Source organism: Petromyzon marinus, chromosome 59, assembly GCF_048934315.1.
Source record: "Petromyzon marinus isolate PM22_M1 ecotype Great Lakes invasive population chromosome 59, UKy_Petmar_22M1.pri1.0, whole genome shotgun sequence".
Classification (NCBI taxonomy): domain Eukaryota; kingdom Metazoa; phylum Chordata; class Hyperoartia; order Petromyzontiformes; family Petromyzontidae; genus Petromyzon; species Petromyzon marinus.
The window spans coordinates 11,183,625-11,191,682 of record NC_133725.1 but is presented as its reverse complement, the minus strand read 5'-3'; positions in this window follow the sequence as shown (position 1 = coordinate 11,191,682).

Here is an 8,058-nt window from a genome sequence, read left to right as displayed (position 1 = left end):
ATTATATGGTCTTCAAAAAATCCATAAAGAAGTTACTCCACTTCGGCCCATCGTTTCCACTATCAACTCACCTCCCTACAAACTGGCCCAATTTCTGAGAACTTGCTTCCATTCACGGGCAAGAATACCTCAGCAGTACGAAACTCAGCTCACTTGATCTCTCTAATCAAAGGCATTTCACTGTCCCCAGATGATTTGCTCATCAGCTTTGAAGTAGTCTCTCTGTTCACCAAGGTTCCTGTACCTGACACCTTATCAATAATTGAAGACTTGGTCCAACATGGACTGAATGCTGATGTACCAACTTTGGTTAGGAACTGCCTTACTAACACTTACTCTTTGTTTTCTTCGGTAAAGTCACGTGTGTATAAAATAAAATAAATGACGACGTTTCGATCACAACACAAGCGGTCGCTCTCAGGCGGAAAAAATGCATGCAGTAGTAGAACTGCTGAAGCAGCACTTACTTCACCAGGAATGGTACTTTCTACAAACAAAATGAAGGTACCCACATGGGTCCCCCCTTATCACCAGTGATAGCGAATGTTTTCATGGAGAAATTTGAAACTGATGTCATCCAGACATGCACCCAACGGCCTTCCTTGTGGAAGAGATACGTAGATCACACTTTCGTCATTTGGCCACATGGCCTGCGAGCATTGAATCAATTTATCAACAACATAAATTCCATACACCCATCCATCAAATTCATCATGGAAGTGGAGAAGGATGGTAAGCTACTAATTCCTTAATGTTTTGTTTGAGAAGAGACCTATCTAAAACCCAATTCCCACCACCATCCGGCGCAGAAGAATTCCCTCATCAAACCACTACACCATAGGGCCCACTGCATTTGCGACCAACACCACCAAGCCAGTGAACTGGAACACGTACACCAGGCTCTTAAGATGAAAGGGTACTCGGACAGCATTATTCGCAAAGCTGTTTCTCCAAGCATGTAGAAACAATCCACTGAGACGCCAATCAAAACCATCACTTTACCATACATAAGTGTTACCAAAAAGATTTCCAAAATCTTAAACAAACACAAGATCCAGGTCCGATTCAATACAGTACACAAAATCCGTGATCTAATCCCATCTGTGAAAGAAGTCATTCCTGACATGCAATATCCTGGAGTCGACAAACTGGCATCACGATGGCCATGCAACATGGCTATCGTGATGTCCCACTATTTACCGTGGCCACTGTGACGTCCCTCATTACTGTTCTTACCTTTCGGCGATTTGCTACAGATGGAGCTGGTGCCCTCTGAGGACAGCGCACTCCACGTGGTGCAAGATGTGTCGTTACTCCAAGCCTCTCCAGCTCGGCTCATCTACACACACATAAAGACAAAGGTCCACCACATAGGCTTGATTAAGATGTTGGAGCAATTGAGGAGGCGAGCACTGAGCCAGCATCTCTGAGATGTTGGGCTCCATATTCAAGAGGGTCCTGCCGAAATGTTGTCGGTTCTCAGCATTGGGATATTTGGCCAATATCAGATGCCATGCTTGGATTTACAATGAAAGACGCGTGGATTTTGAGATCACACGCAGGGATTGTTCAAATTGTTAAGAGTGATTGGGGATCGGGCATTACGAGCCATGGCAAGGAGGGACAACAATGGCTGATAGTCAAGAATAATAACGGAGCGGCAGCCAAGGAAGGAAACACATCGGAGAGGAGAGCCACCAGAGAGATGGTGCGACAAAATCGGCGCTTGGTGGATTATTCCATCACAGCATTTGAGGGGTAGCAGGGTCTCACAGAGGAAGGCATTCTCATCCATCAGTGGATAGATAACAGTGCTGTAAATGCTCACGCGTAGACAGGCAGGCACACCAACAGGATCTCGGAGACACACTCTGCTAGACATACACATACTCAGGCGGACAAGCAGAAGCACATCCAGGTATACAGGTAGGTGACAGGTAGGCACAAGTCGAGGGGAAAACACACGTCCACCCATATTTACCACACGAGTTGAAGAGCCACAAGTACCTCCATGGTAGCAACTTGCAGAGTAGGGTGCTCAGAGCTCACTGCGTTTCTCGCGCGGTCCGGGTCTCTGCGTGGAGAGCGAGAGACGCAGGCGAGCGTCACACAAAACTGACGGTGTGCGACGATACTCTTGTCTAAACACGCGTCATGTCACAATGCGAACTCTCATCATCAACACGGACTCACATCATCACAGACTCACAACCTCACCACTCACCCACAACACGAAACACAACAAAAACAACAAAGACCGCCATTTGCCACTAAGTAGCGGCAAATGCCAGGCCAGGTGCACTTTGAGACCACGTGAAATGCTGAAGGCTCACTGACAGGTCACAGGTCAGACCCAGGTGCCAAGAGTTGACTGACTGAGATGACTGTGCCAACGTGCTGCATTTCAGCCGCCCAGGTCAAAGGTCGTTGTTGCGGCTCATTTTCGTGTTGCCACATTGCATACAAATGCCATGAAACTTCCAGAGGCATTTGCAGCAGAAATGCATGTGCACTCAAAAAAGTCAATTTTTACGGATAGACCCCGTCAAACAGTAAAAATTGGCGGGGATGTCTCTCTTGTGGGTCATGAGGCTATGTTGAGCTCGCACAAAAATCCTTCAGAATGGCCATGCGGCTCATTTTCGTGTTGCCACATTGCATACGAATGCCATGAAACTTCCAGAGGCATTTGCAGCAGAAATGCATGTGCACTCAAAAAAGTCAACTTTTACGGATAGACCCCGTCAAACGGTAGAAATTGGCGGGGATGTCTCTCTTGTGGGTCACGGGGCTATGTTGAGCTCGCATAGAAATCCCTCGGAATGGGAAAACGGCTCATTTTCGTGTTGCCACATTGCATACGAATGTCATGAAACTTCCAGAGGCATTTGCAGCAGAAATGCATGTGCACTCAAAAAAGTCAACATTTTTACTGATAGACCCCGTCAAACGGTAGAAATTGGCTCATTTTCGTGTTGCTATCCCTGACATAGGAATTGCAGTTAAAAAAATTCACTTTGACAGACACCCAGAGCGTGGCCATGCGGCTCACCTAACCGTTTTTTTCCGACCGAGAAAAGTCCACCGAGACCCCCAGTATCCCATGGGGATGTGTCGGCGTGCTCTTTTAGGACAAAGATTAATTGTCACATGAGTGCGTATGGGCCCTTTTAGGAGCCGCGGTGCCCATGGGTGGCGCCAGGACAAAGCTTTGTCTCGAGGGCTGACTTTCAGTAAATCGCAGCGAGGAAGCTGCTCTGCCACTTACAAAACCCCGAGCCAGAACCAGGTCGTTTACGAATTATTTGGCACCCAGCTTCCCCGTGAACGTGCTGTCGAGCGACTGAGGAGAGGGCCATCGAACGCTTGCGGCGGCGCCTCGATCCAGGGTATTACGGCATTCCGCACCGGGCAGGAATCCACCCGGCTATGAGAGGCCAACCGAAGATCCGGGCGCAACAGTATCGTCGCGTCTAGGGGGGATTCGGACTTAGAGGCGTTCAGTCATAATCCCTCAGATGGTAGCGTCGCACCGTTGGCTCCTCAGCCAAGTGCACGTGCCAAATGTCTGAACCTGCGGTTCCTCTTGTACTGAGCAGGATTACTATTGCGACGACACAGCATCAGTAGGGTAAAACTAACCTGTCTCACGACGGTCTAAACCCAGCTCACGTTCCCTATTAGTGGGTGAATAATCCAACGCTTGGTGAATTCTGCTTCACAATGATAGGAAGAGCCGACATCGAAGGATCAAAAAGCGACGTCGCTATGAATGCTTGGCCGCCACAAGCCAGTTATCCGTGACAACTTTTCTGACACCTCTTGCTTAAAACCGAAAAAGTCAAAAGGATCGTGAGGCCCCGCTTTCACGGTCTGTACTCGTACTGAAAATCAAGATCAAGCGAGCTTTTGCCCTTCTGCTCCACGGGAGGTTTCTGTCCTCCCCGAGCTCGCCTTAGGACTCCTGCATTACCGTTTGACAGGTGTACCGCCCCAGTCAAACTCCCCACCAGACACTCCCCGGAGCGGGTCGTGCCCCGCACCGCGAACGGTGTTCGGGCGCCAGAGGCACTTGGAGCCAGAAGCGAGAGCCCCCCACGGGGCTCGCCTCCCCGCCTCACCGGGTAAGTGAAAAAACGATCAGAGTAGTGGTATTTCACCGCCGGCACCCAGAGCCACGAGGGACGAGCACCTCTCACTTATCCTACACCTCTCATGCTTTTTCACCATGCCAGGCTAGAGTCAAGCTCAACAGGGTCTTCTTTCCCCGCTGATTCCGCCAAGCCCGCTCCCTTGGCTGTGGTTTCGCTGGATAGTAAATAGGGACAGTTGGAATCTCGTTCATCCATTCATGCGCATCACTAATTAGATGACGAGGCATTTGGCTATTTCTTTTAATTCCCCGAAAGTTGGTAGGGTCGGGTACCCCTATGAAAGGCAACGTAGTTTGTTATATAGATGGGTCTGCTGCCTACCCAAAAGGGAAGGCCGCGACTAGGCAGATTTCCATCAAAACATTCCCGCGATTTTACCTTAGATTATCCTTTGCTCCAAGAGCGTCATATCTTTACGGAACCCTCCATGACCTTGATCAGCGCTAACTTTACCCATGCACTTGACAATCCTACCTTTTTTGTTACCATATTATTTAAAGCGCACCAGCCCCCACGTGCAGATATGATTAATGCCTCCGTTCTAATTTCTTTTTCCGGATATATAGTTTTTAAATATGCTTGCAATTTTTTGTCAGTAGCGTATTTTTTCACCTTAAATTCGTATGCATGTGCCAATGATCGAGACTCGCACGGAAATGCCACATCTACTATCAAGACATGAGAGTCTCTTACTAAAATTAAGTCCAGTTTTGCCTTATTCGTATCGCTCGGTAAAGTGGGTTTTTTGATAACTTCCCAGTTTAGTTTTTGTGTGGCCGTTACCAGAAATTGCACCAGAGAATCATGCCTTGCCGATTCTTGAATAATGACTGCGATCACACTTTTGCGGATATGTGCCAATGTTTCCTCTGAAATTTCGTTGTTAATACTTCGACATTTAAATCTACCGGTAGCAGCCGCTACCGGTGGATAAGCTGTACAGCCTTGTGATCATTTGGCAAGTGTGTGTCACGTGCTGTTTGTCGTACACACTTGTCGAATTGATCATTATAGCCTCTTCCACATAAGTCATTTTCCCACCTCCTCGGGGTAGAGTGGGTAACCTCTGTTATAGAGGGCTGAGAGGAAAATGGCGGCCTTCAACGGGATTTCTATGGAAATCCCGAAGCGCCTTTGAATACATTGACATTTAGAGAAGCGTGTGAAGGTTCTGCACACATGCAATACAATGGTTATGGTTAATGCACCAACTGCTTGCTTTACTTCCGTGCCCGAATTTTTTTTTGTAATTATTTTTTATGTTATTTATTTGTATATTTTAAAACCTTATTTATATATTGGCTTAATTTATTTCTTTACTTCTAATACCGTCTCTGTGGCTCCACATACCCTGCAATTACAACCTCATCATTTGCTGCAATAGAAACTGCTGTGACTCCCGTTAGTTACTATTACTGGGGTGAAGGGGGACAAGAGTTTGGGCGTGCATCCAGTTTCCTTGGTGCATGCAGGAGTGGTGGTTTAAATGACGATACTCTACAGGGCTTCCATGGCTTCACCAGCTTCCATGGCTATACGGGATGCAAGGCATCAGACATTTTGGCACAGGCAATCCTTTTGGTCTCTACCACAACCAAGTCTTAGACCTTAGTAGCGACCACTACAACCACAGTGGTGACTGCTGTTGAGTGAAGGACGACTGGGCGCTGGATAACAACTTTCTTGTGGGGCCCAACATCGAAGCAACCACTTCGGAGCTGGCACAAGGCAAGAGGGCAGCCCAAGGTGTGAATCATCTCAACTTTACAGCAGGAAGAAATGCTGTGCAAGGATGAGTGTGAACGACACCAACGGGATTGTTGCTGACCAGGAGGTGCCAACCAAATTTGAATGGATTGACTTTGTGCTGGACTTTTCCTGCATGTATCGCCCGGAAAAACATGTGGCTACACGTGTGGCCATCGTGACCTGCGGTTTCGCAACACAACTCTACAACATCGACAACTATGAGGATGACAATGTACTTGAAGAACAAAGGGACTAACGCCAAAGGGGATTTCAACCGCCAACTCGTACATTGGGTCTCACTACAATTTTTTTTTTATTTTTTATCTTCCTAATTGTCTGTACTTGCCTTTCTTCTCTGCTTTTTCTGCATTAATTGCATATCTTATGCAAATAATCGAATTAACCACCACCGTGCAACTATATGCGGATGTTACGGCTGAGCCCTCTTTCATACCGGTGTGCTAATCTGATACGGTGTTGCCATGCTATGCTTGCGTAACGACCCTTGCTGATTGGTTCAGTCTTCTGGTGGTGGGTTCAGGCGAAACATTTGTATATTGTTTTAATCAAACCGAAACACCACAATTTTTAACACAATTTACCATTACACCCGTTGTATTGCTAGAAGTAAGTGCAAATCGAAGGAGTAATTTTTGACTGACGATTGGCTGCCGATGTGCTGTGAAAAAGCTGATCATAATAGCATACACTTGGGCCGACAACCCCGTGTGCTATAAATGTAAGTCGCGAATTATAAAGAAAACAAACCGGACGGACTACTCGGTGACGAACTAACATCGCTCATGAATGAGCGATTAACAGACGAGCTGACTACGGAATTTATCCTTTCGGACATGTTTTTATGGGACGACCCATGCACAGATCAGAACAAATGTTATCCATGCAATCTAATTTTCCTAGACCTCAGAACTTGGTCATCACATATGTCACGGGTATATCCACGTAAAACAAAACGTATAAATGTCGAATTTGTAATTGCACAGCAGATAGCATACACAAGATAGTGTCACACTACGGAAGAACTTGCAAAAGTTTAATAGGTAGAACTAATGCTATAACCAGCACAATTGATGAAACACTATTTAGTTGTTTACATTGCAACAGAGGTTTTACTACGAAAACAGGTTTAGGGGTACATACCAGACGAACTCATCCGACAGAACATGAGGCTATACTGCAGCAAAACCCACCAGGACGGAGAGTTAGATGGGGAAAAGAAGAGGTTGAAATTATGGCCCATAAGAAAGCCCAACAGAAGAATGAGGACATAAACATGAATCAACTAATACATAACTCAGTTATGCCACACAGAACGCTAGAAGCGATTAAAGGAAAACGGAGAAATATCGAGCATAAGGAATTGGTAAGGACATTGAAAGAAACCACCTATAATGCAGAAAATCAATGCCTTGTTTACTTAGTTTTACCGACAACATCGGAAATAACAACTACACCTTCGGAAGGAGATCAGCCAGCAATAAGGGCCGAAAAAGAACAATCACCGACAGCAGCTGAAGATCTTCAAGTCATAATTGACGATCTAAAGAGCCAGAATTTCAGCCACAATCAGGCATTACTGCTACTCAATTCTCACGTAGAAAAGTTTTTAAATCGAAGTAAACCGATAAAAAGAAAAGAACCCATAAACCAACAGGAGATAGATGAGAATAGGCATCGAAGACAATCAAAGCAAACTCAATACAGGAGATATAAATATTTATACTATACGAACAAGAAAGCTCTATTAGACGAGATTACTTCAGATAGATCGGGGCCAAGTATATACCCACCTGAGGAAAGCATACGAGGAACATTTGTTAATTTATTCCAGTCAAACTCTCCTCCAGATAATATACCCTCTAAATAAAAAAACGACCAATCCTGCATCGATATCGTGAAAGCAATCACCTTAGATGAGTTGATTAAGACCCTAGCAATTATGAAGGATAAGTCACCTGGACAGGACAACATTACTCTTAGCGATCTTAGGACTTTACCAATAAAATATTTACTAGATATCTTAAATATCATTCTTTACATACAGGATATACCACAAATATGGAAACAGCACAGAACAAGACTAATCCAGAAAACTAAAGAGGAATTAGAAAAACCCTCAAATTGGAGACCCATA